We start from the raw sequence: 16461 nt of genomic DNA, 5'->3' as shown, positions 1-16461 counted from the left end.
ACGATAGCAACAGGTTAAATTTGGCAAATTTATAAAAAAAAATCACACGAGGAAAGGATTTATGTTTGTTGCTTTAATTTTGGACACTAGTGTAGTTCGGTAGCCATTCTGTAAGCATCCATTCTTGCCAAAAAAAAAATCAAGAGGCAGAGAAATTCTTTCGAAGTTCCTGCCTGAGGACATGGAAAGATCATCACAATTAAGTCAGATGCAACTTCAAATGAAAATTTTAAAAATAAATTTTTAGAAGCAATTTATCAGTAGTGAAAAAATAAAATAAAATTGTACTTACATACATTACTCGTTAACTGCATGTATAGTGTTACTCGTGTATGGTTTGTGTCCTCATAACGATGCTCGTGTGTGCTCACAGTATTATGCTTGTGTCTATTTGTTGTACGTTCATATTTTAAAGTTTTTCTTTTAAATGATTATTCATTAATTCTCTTATAAAAGAATGGGGACGTGAATTAGCAAAATTACAAGGAGCTTGATACAGAAATGAAATGCAAGATTTTGAAAAACTATAAAAGTAAAGTTCCCCGTGCATATAGCACTGTACCATGAAGGTACATTTAAGGGATGTGGGGGTAGGACCATTTTGGAGGTTCTCACCCAGGTAGCCATTGATTTGAGGCAGGGTGAGCCCCAGAGTCGCTTTATGTGGGGGCAAGACGCCCTACCAACGAACGCGTGAGAGGTGAAATGAGTGCATGGAGGTAAAACGCGGCTGCAGATACCAATCGTAGCGCGTATTGCTTTGCTGCGACCACTCGCTTTCATCACTTCTCTACCGTCTGCTCCACGGTTCCAAAGACAAAATGCAGATGTATTTTTGTACAATATTTCAATAAATTAACAAAATAATGTTGACGTCATATAACAAAAAAAAGAGATATTAAAACTGAAATTAAATGCAAGATTTTTAAAAATTTAATTTTTTTTAAAAATTGAAGAAATAAAAATCAAATTATACAAGCCGCACTTCCCCGAACACGTGCAAAAATACACAGAAAAAGACAGCTACTTCGCAACAGGAAAGCAACGTTTGCGGGTCAAGGACCCATACAGCAAGTCGATACTTTTATTTTCATGGCCCCTCCTGGGGTTTCTGAACACGAGTGCGTGTGTGTGAAGAAAGACACATCTCATTAATATATGACACGTCCAAACTCTGAATCACATTGCGGGGAGGGGGGGGGGAGAATAGCGTAAAAAACTACCCCGAAACAGCTGAAAGCACACAACAGTGGAGACCTCAAAACAACATGTTATGATTACCGATCGTGTTACGTTCCCAATCAAGGGGGGAGGAGGGGGGACAGAACAGGAACCGCACGTGCCACAAGACTAGTTTAGAAATAAAGTTGTCAGGAACATTTGTTTGACAATCAAGGTAGAATTCGAAATTGAAAATCGCTCTTTCCTTGTCGGAAAAAAAAATACAAGTTGGGAAAAAACATGCAGGACTGAATGTCAAATTGAGATCGGCACGCGGATCGGTAGGCGACCAATCCGACAGACAACATCAGCAGGCATTTGACGGCTTCCAGCAGGGCCTGTAATTGTGTTACCACTCGGAGGTGGCGGATACGCCAGCCAAAGGGCCGAGAGAAAGTCAGGAGGGAGGGGGGCGCTGAAGAGCTTCATTACGAAGCCAATCGGGAAGGAGCTCCAACGCGACCTTTCTTCTAATTTCCTCTCTATATGTTCGCCCCCCCCCCCTCTCCCCAACTCTTCGCAGAATCACATTCGTTTCTCTTCTAATGTTGTATAATTTCCACTTCCAGTCCTCTCGTTATATAGAAACTAGGATTAATACTGATTCATTTTCGAAGAGGGAAAGATTTTTTCCCTTCTTCGTGCGATCCTATGCGGATACATCATGGAAAAATCTGTATCGTGATTAAATCTCAATTTATGCCTATTCACGTAGAAGCTTTGTTTATTTTTCTTGCAGTTACGGCGGCTTTTACGATCTGGAAATAGCAGTGTGGAATCTTTGATTCCTCCAAGAATGGTTCCGTTTCCCCATCTCTTCATTCAAGCGCTACGACACCAGAGCTCCAGGGTACTTACTGACCCTTCATCAATATCATCATATCACCATTCATCCTCATCTTCGCGATTAGCTAAAAGTGGCAGAGAAACGAAGTAAAATAAAACAAATCAATCAATAAATCAACCAAAAGGTATGGCTTAGATTCCTAGAGGATTGAAGAAACTTCCGTAAAAATTGAGGTTTTGGACAATGGGAATTTTGAGGCATATTTGTTAACCTTGTTCTTTCTTAACACTGTGTTCTCTGTGTAACATGTTCAGACATGCAAAACTAAGGCAGAGGTTAGTTCGAAATCCTTGATGTCTGCTGAGTTATTTTCTAAGACAATCACTGGCGTACACAGGACTATTTCGGAGGTAGTTGGAATTGTAATGGTGAATATCACATAGCTGTGTTCTAGTGAGGGTGAGCTACACTATAAAATATTTCTTAATTACCATTTGAACCTTCGCTTTAAAAGTTGCACAAAGACAAAAATGGTAATATGAGGATATATTAAGGGGAGTTTGAATTTACCAGCCAGCTTACTGATTGTTTATCTAAAAGTTTCGAGGAGGGGTCGTAGCCCCATCAGCCCCCAACCCCACCCTTGCTGACGTCAATGATGACAATGTTTCGTGGGTCAAAGCTTCGTCCAGCCTTCTCAGTGTCAGTGCGAGGGCTACCTTCACGGTATTTATCTTACTGTGAAGTGTTTCATTGGCAGAGAATCCGTATCGACGGAAAGAAGGGGCGATAAAACGAGATGTAGCTGATTTAGGGTCTCCAGTTACCCCCCATTAGGCGGCTTCCGCAGCAAGGAAATGGCAGGAAAACAAGGAGGAACTGCTCTCAGCAGATCGCCAGACTCCACTGCTCTGTGGCGGAGGCTGAACCCATAATGGGGCTTCGAAACAATTACCAAGGTATTCCACTCTCTCAACAGTGTCTGCCGTTACTGGTCTAGGACTTCGACAATGGATCGGCCAGGCTTAGAGCTCTTCGCATTTAGTTCTGGCGTTTGTGGAAGCTGGGTGTGCTCCGCACCAGACCACTTCGACAATGTTTGAGTCGAAGAATAGCCGCAAGTGTCTCAAATGCGCCAATCATTGCTCGAATCTCCAATCCAACGACGTTCATGAGGTAGGCCCAAGGTTGGGCCAGCTTTTTGCGAATATGTGTACAGTAGTACTATTAAACCGTAACGCAAACTTATTGTTGCGTCGGCATCGAACAAGAGACCCTGAATCGTCTCTTGAGTGGCGTAGCTATTCATCAACCATCATCAGAAGGTCTTGACTCGCTTGGCCTAAAGTATGATGTGCGAGAGGTCGCACTCTAGAAGAATGGCAAGAATTGACAAGTACCATAAATGGGTTTTATACTCTCCACCACTGAACCGATATGGACATTGTTAGGAAAAGAATCTTACTTGCCTCCCGTTCGGATGTAGGCTATTTCCACACATCGTGTTCTCAATCATCTCAATTGTGACTGTCACATATCTGACCCCCTGTCACCTAACGTTTGAGTAATTACCTATTCAGCATTCCTTTCTCTGCTTCCTGCTATGTTAAGGATAATATTTTAGCAGACTTGTCACTTTTACCCAACGCCTTTGGTACGATACGGTACTACTGTAAATACTACAAGGGTCCTGGGTTCGAATCCCTGCCTGGACATAGGTGTTATTTGTCAGATTCCCTTCATCGATTTCACATAATCATCACTCATCATCAGCGCCGTGATTAACAAAAGTACAATACACAATTTATTTCAGTGTATGACACGTGATGGCAACGAAAGCAAAAACAAGAACAAAGTTGCATACTGCACCAATAGAGAGGGAAGAAAGAGATTTATTATACTGGTGCTCCTGGAAATGTAATGCCCGAAGGACCTATCAGGTGTGTACATGTGTGTCTGTATGCACACACGCTACACACACCATCGTCATCGTGTGGAATCACAACGGTGCAAGTACGTGCAAAAAAAAGACTGTAACGAATAGATTCGTACCAAACCGAGCAGCTGCCGCGGTAAGGAGTTCGAATTGGAAAGTGGAATTAATAGGAAACGTACCTTCGAGGATCCTCCGGAAACTTGCTTATTAAATGCGCCTTAAAAGACCCCCCTTCACTTCTTCTTCGTGTCTCTTCCTCGAAGCTACGAGACAATCAAAATCTTTCCGGAAGTTCCGTGTAGTTCCACAAAGCGCTCTGGAGAAAGAAGACAATCTCCCCGGAACACCGTTCGGAGCTCTCCGGCGAAGGAACCATCTCAGCTCCGGGGCTTATAACCCCGGAGCCACGGCTCTGAATTCCAGTATCTGATGCACAAGTTCTCTCTCTGAATTATATCGCCTGTCTTTAAGACCTCCGCGTTTCAATTGTTTACAGTGAATGCTTCGTGTCGTTCGTGGGATGTCAGGCGTGCAGTTTTTATTGTAAGGTGAAGGGCGGGATAAAAAAACACACACACTTTAGGTGCTCCCGACGTTTCGTGTCCCCTATATATCATTGCCGGCAACAAAAAAACAAGAACAAAGTATTTTACTGCAACAAGGGAAAGGAACAGAAAGAGATTTACTGTGCTGGTGTTCTTGGAATCCTTGTGTCCAAAGAACTATTGAAAGGGAATCATACAGTTGGAGATCCTACGCGTTCGCACGGGGGGGGGGGGGGGGGCAAGGGGAGGCAGTTGCCTCTCCTAATACTCTCTCTCTTATAAATTTAGTGTAAAGAAATCTTATTACCGTTATTAAACAATATTATTCTCTTTAAAAAATAAAGTATTTTGAAACAACCAACGAAAGTTTCAATCAACTCCAGTGGGTTTATTTCCAGGAGCGTATATTCTAGGCTAGCTAGGCTACCTGCGAAGCCTGAAGCCTAGAGAATAAAATACAGGAGAAAAATTGATTAGAACTTGTAAATAAAATTATTCATATCGGTGAGATGATAATGATTCTGATTCTGGAGTTGGCAACCTGATTTCTTATGAGTTGGCAACATGATTTCCTACGGGTTGGCAACCTGATTTCTTATGAGTTGGCAACCTGATTTTCTATGAGTTGGTAACCTGATTTCCTATGAGTTGGTAACCTGATTTCTTATGACTTGGCAACCTGATTTCTTATGAGTTGGCAACCTGATTTCTTATGAGTTGGTAACCTGATTTCTTACGAGTTAGCAACCTGATGTCCTATGAGTTGGTAACCTGATTTCTTATGAGTTGGCAACCTGATTTCTTATGAGTTGGCAACCTAATTTCTTAGGAGTTGGTAACCTGATTACCTATGAGTTGGCAACCTGATTTCTTAAATTTGTAAATAAAATTATTCATATCGGTGAGATGATAATGATTCTGATTCTGGAGTTGGCAACCTGATTTCTTATGAGTTGGCAACATGATTTCCTATGGGTTGGCAACCTGATTTCCTATGAGTTGGTAACCTGATTTCCTATGAGTTGGTAACCTGATTTCCTATGAGTTGGTAACCTGATTTCTTATGAGTTGGTAACCTGATTTCTTATGAGTTGGCAACCTGATTTCTTATGAGTTGGCAACCTAATTTCTTAGGAGTTGGTAACCTGATTACCTATGAGTTGGCAACCTGATTTCCTATGAGTTGGCAACGTGATTTCTTATGAGTTGGCAACCTGATTTCTTATGAGTTGGTAACCTGATTTCTTACGAGTTAGCAACCTGATTTCCTATGAGTTGGTAACCTGATTTCTTATGAGTTGGCAACCTGATTTCTTATGAGTTGGCAACCTGATTTGTTAGGAGTTGGTAAATTTATTTCTATTCATAGCCTAGGACCACGTGACATTGTGAGATTGCCCAGATCTTGGATTCAGTATACGCCACTGTATTTCGTATGTAATTTCACTTCGTTCTCCAGCAAATTACTTGTTATGAAGACACACATTAGCTTAGTTGTGTTACACGTATGTAGTCGCAGAATAAATTGGTCACACATCAGAAATGAATAAGTTATGTGTAGTTGTTTTGGATCTGCTGTACCAAATCATTTTTACATGTAAGCCTGAACCACAGAAGTAAAATAAAGAGGAGGGGGAACTCAAGCTGGAATTCTTCTAATACTGATTTTCGATGTATCCGGATATACGCCACTATTTAGTACCCTATCAATATAATAAAACAGTGAGGTATTTCTTTCTCCGACTGAACTTTCATCAAGGTTCTTGCCCCCCTTAATCAGAGGGTCTGCGCACGCCTATGTTGGAGCTACACTTAGGGCAGCAGAAATCTGTTCAGAATAAGGTGCAAGGAGTGAACCTGCCAACCCCTCTTCCCACGTAGTAGGATCCTGGACTGCAGTTTGCAGACTAGCGAGGCTCTGGCGTTTGGCCTCACCGCCAATATAATCCTCCATTCAGTTGTTTCTTTGAGTGCAATTTATGCACAGATAGACTAATCGGGACTCGACCTACAGTTTAAAGTGGATCCGAACCATGCCTCCACCGGGTATTGAACCCGGGACCACTTGATTACAATGCAACGACGTTACCACTACGCCACCTGGAAGGACCGTGGGACCTGTGGTGTATCGTCCCTATATGTTTGTGATGGTCCCTTCATCCATCTAATCTCATCACTATTCATCCTCATCTTCGCGATTAACGAAAAGTGACAGAAAAGGGAAGTAAAACAAATCACTCAATCCTGTTTGGAATGCAGAAACGACCTCTTATATTTTTATCGCTTCATTGACAAAAACAAACATTCAAGCATTCTACTTCGCTTATGTTTCATATAAGCATTCCTGTATCCCCATCTCTCTGTTACAGTTTCGGAAACCTCCTCATTGGGCAAAAAAACAACCAATGAAATGTCCTGTATAAAAATAGAAATATTTTAATAGTAAAATAATATCCACGAAAGCAAGGTAGTTGACGCCAAAATATTGATATCAAGAAACGCCGAGTTCGAGTCATATTGCGAGTACATTTCATTCCCGAATTGTCAGATTTTGAAGATAAAAATAAAATATAACTTTGTGCGGTCAAAGCTGGCATACGTAATGAGCACAAATAGGCACAAGTTTCTGCTAAACATCCACTGTCGAAGTATAAATAAAGTTATGCATAGGCGTAATCCCTTCAAGGGTGTAAGTAAAACTCCACATATTCTTAACCTCGGGCATAAAGGGATGATTTGGGTTTGGTCACGTTGGACCAAAGAGTACAGTAGGGCTACTACCACACTACACCTAGCGTGTTGGCACATCGTATGCATTGGCTATCTAACAACACAAATTTAAAATACGTGTCATATTTATTTGTGATCTAAAAGCACGAAATTAAAGTACACATCATATTTGTTTGTGTTCTAAAAGCATGACATTCAAGTACACATCGTATTTGTTTGTGTTCTAAAAGCACGAAATTAAAGTACACATCATATTTGTTTGTGTTCTAAAAGCACGAAATTAAAGTACACATCGTATTTGTTTGTGTTCTAAAAACACGAAATTAAAGTACACATCGTATTTGTTTGTGTTCTAAAAGCACGAAATTAAAGTACACATAATATTTGTTTGTGTTCTAAAAGCATGAAATTACACTACACATCGTATTTGTTTGTGTTCTAAAAGCACGAAATTAAAGTACACATCGTATTTGTTTGTGTTCTAAAAGCACGAAAGTAAAGTACATATCGTATTTGTTTGTGTTCTAAAAGCACGAAATTAAAGTACACATCGTATTTGTTTGTGTTCTAAAAGCACGAAATTAAAGTACACATAATATTTGTTTGTGTTCTAAAAGCATGAAATTACACTACACATCGTATTTGTTTGTGTTCTAAAAGCACGAAATTAAAGTACACATTGTATTTGTTTGTGTTCTAAAAGCACGAAATTAAAGTACATATCGTATTTGTTTGTGTTCTAAAAGCACGAAATTAAAGTACACATAATATTTGTTTGTGTTCTAAAAGCATGAAATTAAAGTACACATCGTATTTGTTTGTGTTCTAAAAGCACGAAATTAAAGTACACATCGTATTTGTTTGTGTTCTAAAAGCACGAAATTAAAGTACACATCGTATTTGTTTGTGTTCTAAAAGCATGAAATTAAAGTACACATCGTATTTGTTTGTGTTCTAAAAGCACGAAATTAAAGTACACATCGTATTTGTGTGTGTTCTAAAAGCACGAAATTAAAGTACACATCGTATTTGTTTGTGTTCTAAAAGCACGAAATTAAAGTACACATCGTATTTGTTTGTGTTCTAAAAGCAAACAATTAAAGTACAAGTCATATTTATGTGTGTTCTAAAGGCACAAAATATCAAATTTATGCACAAAATTAAACTACGCATGGTACTTTTTTGTTTTCTAAAAGTACAAATTTTAACTACACGTCGTACATATTTGCTCTAAAAGCACAAAATATAACTACACATATTATTTGTTTTCTAAAAGCACAAAGTAAAACTGAACTAAGATCATACTCCTGAAAGTTGCTCGTAATGATATGGAGAAACACAGTTACGAAACAATGCGAAAAAATAATTTGTAATCAGAACAGCTGGAACAATCTTCCGTGGTGGTTTGTACTGGAAGAGCATTTCACACATATCAGCATTCTCACGGGGAATTACAACGAACTCGAGAAGAATTCGCTCCAACCAATGTCGACAAGATCTTTCGCAAACTTCGGCATCAAAGACGAGGAGGATTCCAGTGTTGTCTTACCGGCTTATCCTTTAAGAGGTCGACCGTGACTTTATCCATCAAGAGCATCTAAACCGCCCCAACGAACATGCAGGAATCGTAGCAATGCAATGTGGCTTTCCCACGAGAACACTCACTACGTGTACTTCCTTGCAACCTAAGATGCTAGGGTAAATAATATCCACTTAACCCCTTTCTGTAACCTATGTGAATGGAACATGTGATGCATACATAACCACAACAATCCCTGTTACAAAGGTAGGTTCTTTCAATTACTAATTTCTGGCAAATTCAGACAGAACATCTTGTGGAGCAGAACCCTTCTTCTCAGGGACGCCATCACCACTGAGCAAGCCCAGGTACTTAGAAACCCGCTGGGAAAGAAGGGATATTACTTACTCGTTTTCCTCTCTCCCTCTACAATAGGTAAATATGAGTATGTAGGCCAAGGATTTAAACGTTCGCGGCACCCTTGGGAATAAGATTAAAAATTTGGGGCACCTTTCTTAGAATTGTATTTGCAATTTTTAATCTAAAATCAAAGTGGAATATGTTATCAGGAGCAAGTTAAATTTATTGCCAAATAAATACCTACTCCAGTCCTAATATTATTCATTCATTGAAATACTGTATATAAGGGACAAATATTGGAATACAATACAGTTTACTACAATGGAAATCTCTCGAAAAGAGTTTTGGCTTTTAACGTAAGACTTGCGATTGATGCTTTGAGCACAAATGTTTGATACAAGGCCTTACAGTTCACAACGAAACACGCATATCATCTTCTTCAAGCTTATGCAGTCCATTTCTTGCTTTGGATTTTATTGTCGCCGTAGCAGAGAAGCCTTGCTCGCACAAATATGAAGTTGAAAAGGGCAAAAGTACGTCCATTGTTTACTTCACTAGGTTAGGATTCTCCTCTGCCAGTCCAAGCCAAAATACAGCCACCGATGCCTCACTCTTGGTGAACTTAAGTTTGAGTGTGGAATCAGCGCAGAGATCAATGAATTCATCTCGTTCGCAAGCTGTGAAATCTATTTCCTAGTGACTGATCTTGTGCGTCGATCAGTGTCGCTACTTGTTGGGCAGGAGAGTAATTAATTTCACTTAATATCTATTTTTTCGTCTATCCCTAAAATATCTCTCAGCAACCCGGTTGGGAATCACTGATCTAGACTAACAGATTTATGAAACTAATCGAGCCATTAACTACACCCACTTCAGTGCACCTACTCAACCACCAAGGGCAAGTTACATCATCTTCTTTACTATTGTTGAAATTTTTCCTCTGATAGTTGCAATTTAGGCATTTTGCACTAAAAGCCACACGATTCAGTAATGTTGGAAATGGCAAGGGTCAATAACCCATTACTAGTACATTCAAATTCTCCATTCCTGGAAAATTCTATGGTCAGGATGTTCCAAATCATCGGATGCTGAACCAAGAAGAAAATGCTTCCATCTGGTGGAGATTATTTCTACGAGTACCTAGCAATTACAACTTGCAACACTTTTGGTTTTCAACTTAGATTTAATTTCGTGACATTTGGTGGGGTGGCGATCTACCTCAAGAAACTATCATAATTTATTAATATGGTTTACAGTACTTAAATTATGTAAGGCATCAGAATACATTACCGCAAAAAGTGGGCGGATTTTATGACAAGGAATAAGTAAATAAAGACGACATTATTTTTGAAAAATTAATTTTAAAGTAACTTGGTTATTGTTTCAGTTACTTATGTACTGTTCTGAAGGTGAATATTTTTGTATCCACAGAAATCTTTGCATGATTTGGATTGATTGATTTGTTGTTTCAAGTCCACTTTATGCACAGTAAGGATAATTGGAACTGGACCTACAGTTTAAAGTGGGATCCCAACCACTATGTGCCTCCACCGGGAATCGAACCCGGGACCCCTTGATTACAAGGCGACGACGCTACCACTGCGCCATCGAAGAGGCCAGAAATCTTTGCATGAAATTTGATATCAGATATTTACACACACACACACACACACACCAGGGTGGCTACAAACAAGCAGAAATGAAATTCCCTGACATTTCCAGGTTTTCCAGGACAAAATTTACATTTTTCCCTGACAATTACAAACTAAACTAAATCGATGTTTTTGCAAATGGAAATAATAAACTCATACAGATCCAGGTATGGATTTGTTAAGCACTAATATTATCTTCTATGAATTTGACTTAATTTCTCTATTCTCTATGATTTGAATTCAAACTGCAAAATAGTGAATTTGGAAAATTATTACAATTCACAAGCTAGGGAAGGATTACGGAATTTTGTCATACGCAGTAAGTTCAAAATAAAATACTTGATTATTTTTAAAGTTACGACTAAATGAGATAAGAGTGAATGATTAAGAAATACAATTTGTAATTTATCAGTCTCCTTATACATTCTCGGTATTATATGTTGATATTTCCACTGAGGTTTGGAACCCTCTGCTTGCAAGAACCATGAGTGCGGACTCATTTTTCAATGCATAAAGTTACTTCTCTCTTCTCTGTAAAGCAAACAACTTAACTTTTGCATATAAGTGAAACAATTGAATCGAGCAAAATAAAGTGTCATATTTCCTTACATTATCAATGGGATTTCTGCTTCAGTACAGTATATCCAAGTGAAGTACCATGAAACTGACAACGTGCAGTTATACCATAAATGCTGACGAAAAGGGTATATAGGTATTAGAAATTTAACGTAAGGAATTTATAGAATTGCATTGTATAGGTACCTGATTTATCTAACCACACATTAAAACAGGAACACTCTAATAATAAAAGCTTCTGAAAGTTCATATACGAGGGGCATCCTGAAAAAAGCTCCAATGGTGCCTATACACAGCACTAGTGGTCGAAGAGCGACACACACACATGCAAGCAGGTTGAAGTGAGTGGCATATAGCTGTAATCTGGTACAGTTGCAATGCAGCCGCTTTAGGACAGTTCTAGGTTAAAGATTGCAGCTCTCATACATTCTCCCACCGACTGCGATGTAGCCTACATTGGACGCTCAAAATTTGGCAGACGTCGTGAGTGATAGTATGGTCAGATGATGGTGCAGAAAATTCCGGAAGGCCAATCGAATGTGCACAACCCCATACAGCTGAGTACACACGGGCCCTTTGTATCACTTCAGGTGAGAGATCTTGGACCAATCCCTGTACAGTCCTGGCCTTGAATCTACCGACTTTCATCTCTTTGTTTAACTGAAGAGGTTCTGGCAGGGCAAGGATTTGACAGCTACACTGCTGTAGAGATATTTCCAGTCTTTGCTGTCAGACACATATACCATGGGCATACAAAATTTAGTGGCATGCTACGACAATGCCAGAACAATGGTGGTGATTATGCCGAAAATTAGGATAGGACTCACTGTTACTAATGCAATAAATTACAACTGATATTCTTGTTTTATTTATGCCTAATCGGTAGGGACCTTGATATTTTCTTACTTTTTTTCAAATTGGTGTATTTTCTTATTTTTTATTTTTTACTATACGGTGTTATTTTTCCCAAAATTCACATTTTCATTTTAGCGCATTTTCTGGCAAATATCTGAAATTATACCTTCATGGTGTTTTTAAACTACTGTTTCAAATTGTAAGTCACATGGCTTACGCCTCTTCGTGAGAGTTTGATATCTTGAAAGTTATTTTCCATACCCCTTTTTTAATTTTAAGGTAAGCATTTTAGATAATGGAATTTTCCCTGTATATACTGAAGGGTGCATAATGACCATAAGTGGCGATGCACCCAAAAAATTAAAACCAATCATTCTCACGTGACAGGTACCGATATACAGTAGTGGCATTAATTCTGGACACCTTTAGTAAAATGTTATTTTTTTCAAAATCTCGAATGTAAAAACTATATTCTGTATAGAGATATTAAACAAGTTTAAATGACATCGTTCAGTAACTTCAATAATGGCATCTGAGTGCCGCATTGTAGTCTGATTATTATTGTTATTGTTATTTTCAACCAACCGTGTGCGATTGTTGTATAGGTCATCTGTGAGCACCATTCAGTAACTTCAAGAATTGCATCTTACTGCAGCATTATTTGCAATTTCAGTAACACTTTTCAACTCGCTCTACGTACAGCACCTAAAAGATGTTTACTTCACAAAAGTCAGTTACCAACTACTGTAAGCAATGAAGCCCACAGTTGGCACACAGTACAGTACAGAAAATACCAATAATCAGACAACAATGCTGCAGTAAGATGCAATTCTTGAAGTTACTGAATGATTCTTACAGTTGACCTTGTATACAACAATCGCACACAAGCGTTCTGTTGGTTGAAAATAACAATAATAATCAGACTACAATGCTGCACTCAGATGCAATTATTGAATTTACGGAACGATGTCATTTAGACTTGTTTAATATTTCTATACAGAATATAGTTTTTACGTTCGAGATTTTGAAAAAAAATAACATTTTACTAAAAGTGTCCAGAATTAATGCCACTACTGTATTATGGCACCAAAAATTGGCATTATCTTTTTTGACTTGTTAATGTTATGTTTCCCAAAATTCGCGATTTTGTTTTAGAAAATTTATCTGCCAAATATACCAAAACGTAATACTCCATTGTGCTTTTAAACTATTATTTTAAATTGTAGGTCAAATGGTCTACGGATTTTGGTGACAGTTTGATATGTTGGAACAGATTTTTGAGGAAGTAAAGTGTTCCCCTGCACTTTTCCATGAAGGTGTATAGTAGGGGCGTGGAGTTAGGGGCCCACACGTTCTTGATCACAGCTAAAGGTAGGGGTGATGTGATCAGCACCACGCTTCTGGCTACCTTTATACCTCAAAGTTTCCTCCAGGTACCCACTTGATATGATGCTGGGTGGGCGCCGGAGGAGTTTGAATATAGGAGAAAAAGATCCCGGTTCTCCCCCGCAGGGGATCGACCCCGGGTCTCTAACATGGTAGTCAGATGCCCTAACGACTGAGCATTATTTCTCGCTCGACAAATGCCAATGGTGCGCACTTAGCTTGGTAATTCAAAACACATCTCACGCGACAAATACTTAAGATGTGACTCCCGTGTGACTGTATATACACACTCGATCTCCTGTTAGAAACCTGCCACTTTGCTCTGTGATGCAAATGGTTTTGATAGAAGTTGAAAAAATCGTGGAAAATACATGATTTAATGTGGCTGTCGGAATTATTCCATGTACGTATAACTCTATAGTTTACTCTTCAGTAAAATGTTGGAAAACTTGCATGTTCTATGTACACAAACATGGCCTAGAAAAGACAAGAATGTTGGATTTCATGGAATATTTCATTGTTTTAGGACATTTTTTTAAAAAAAATCGCTAAAAATGCCAACAATTGGCATTTTATGCCAAATTCGCATTATTTCGATATTTCAAACGGGCAAAAAATGTGTCCAGACATCACTGCACATTCCTAAACATAACTTCGCAGCAATTACCATTTTTCACGGTTTTGGCGTTTGCAAAAAATTAATGTCCCTACTAATTGGAAATTACTTTCTGGCCACCTGTCGTATAAATCAGTAGATGGAAAGTTAAAATTTAGCAGAGCTGGCAGAGAAAAGTCAATTCTTGAAGAAAGTGATTTGCTTTTATGATTGAATGATTCGAGTAAATATGATATTAAAATATTGACGTATTTATTATTAGTATTATATTTTATAATATTGGACATTAACATTACTCAGTGAGAGATTAATGGCCATCTCTCATGAGTTTAATCAGACAGGACAGAGAGTAGTGTTAATTTCATTGCAATACTAGTGTTGCAGTAAATTTGAGGTTGGGAGCAAGCACTTGCAAATTTTTATGACGTTCACCAATGCAGATTTATGTTTCACTTTTTCATGATAGTATTCAATATATATCCCATTTGGTTGGATTCTTCTTGATATCTAAGAATAGTGCATTGTCATTGTAACGTATGTTAACTTGTGCGAAACCAGTAATACGTCAGGATGATGAAAGAAAACCTTCGTAAACACTGCTACATTAAATAAGGTGAAGTGAGCCAGTAGAGTAATAAAATTTCAGCAGCATATTTGCAGTCTAAAGCTCTTCTTGTTTATGCATTCGATTTTTATTGGATGTTGCAGTCCATGCAATTTCTGTCGCATGTAGTAGTGAGATACTTTGTCGGGTGGCGATATTCGACAAATTCAACTTGTATGGCACCCAAGAACATGAAAAATATTACGTTCTCTTAAGAAATGTCCATTCTTTGAAACAAAAATACTAAAATTCGCACCTTCTTCCCAAATAGCGGGAGAAGAGGGGGGCAAACTCCAGATTTTTATGGTTTTTTCATTGAAATTCGGGGTCGCGCCCCCCAAAACCCCCCTTTCTCGGTTCGGCATTCTGAGTTGTACACGGTTGCATGCTATGATGTGTTAGATGCAAAACAAAACTTATCTGAAGTAGATTGCTCCCATAGTGCCAGAGTAATAACAATTTACCTCCAAAAATGCAAATGACCTATTTTTCATTGAAAAAAAATCACATTTTGGCTTATTATTCAACTTGTATGGCACCCAAGAACATGAAAAATGTTACGTTCTCTTGAGAAATATCCATTCTTTGAAAAGAATACTAAAGTTCGCGGCTTCTCCCCAAAATAGTGGCAGAAGAAGGGGCAAACTCCAGATTTTTGTTTTTTCCATTGAAATTCGGGGGTCGCGCCCCCCAAACCCCCTTTCCTCGGTTCGGCGTTCTGAATTGTACACAGTTGCATGCTCTGATGTTTTAGCTGCAAAACAAAACTTATCCGAAGTAGATTGCTCCCATAGTGCCCGAGTTATAACTATTTTCCTCAAAAATGCAAATTACCTATTTTTCGTAAAAAAAAATCACATTTTGGCTTATTATTCAACTTGTATGGCACCCAAGAACATGAAACATGTTTCATTCTCTTAAGAAATGTACATTCTTTGAAAGGAATACTAAAGTTTACGCCTTCTCCCCAAAATAGCGGGAGAAGAGGGGGCAAACTCCAGATTTTTATGTTTTTTCCATTGAAATTCGGGGATCGTGCCCAAGCCCCCTTCCTTGGTCCGGCGTTCTGAATTGTACATGGTTACATGCGCTGATGTTTTAGCTGCAAAACAAAAGTTATCCGAAGTAGATTGCTCCCATAGTGCCCGAGTTATAACAATTTTCCTCTAAAGAGTGTTCGAATTTGAGGTGTCAAAATAAATAAAAATAAAAAAGTCAATGAAGAGGAAATTCCCTGACATTTCCCTGACTTTTTTTGACACCTCAAATTCCCTGACTTTTCCCGGTTTTCCAGGTTTTCCAGGTCTGTCGCCACCCTGCACACACACACACTTTTACATATGTATTTATAAACAAACCTATTGAGGCACACATTCACGATTTCGCCTATTGTGAAGGTGATATGGACGGCAGCATGTCCCAGACGCATTTACCTCCCAAACATTACCCCCAGCCCAGATACACATTTCAATGGAAACAGCTGATGGGGGGGGGGGGAGCAATTGCACAGGCATCCACACACCGAAGAATTTCCATTAGAGCACTGCTCATATATATGAGCAGCGATCGAAGTTTATGTGAAGTATAGGTACCAACGGAAAGAAGCAGAGTGCAAGATGGTCGAGGAACACAGATGGGAGACAAAAGAAATGGACATCGTGTCTCGAGGCGCCA

This window comes from Lepisma saccharinum, chromosome 9 (assembly GCF_977018435.1).
Source record: "Lepisma saccharinum chromosome 9, izLepSacc3.1, whole genome shotgun sequence".
Classification (NCBI taxonomy): Eukaryota; Metazoa; Arthropoda; class Insecta; order Zygentoma; family Lepismatidae; genus Lepisma; species Lepisma saccharinum.
Note: the sequence above shows the minus strand (reverse complement) of the source record.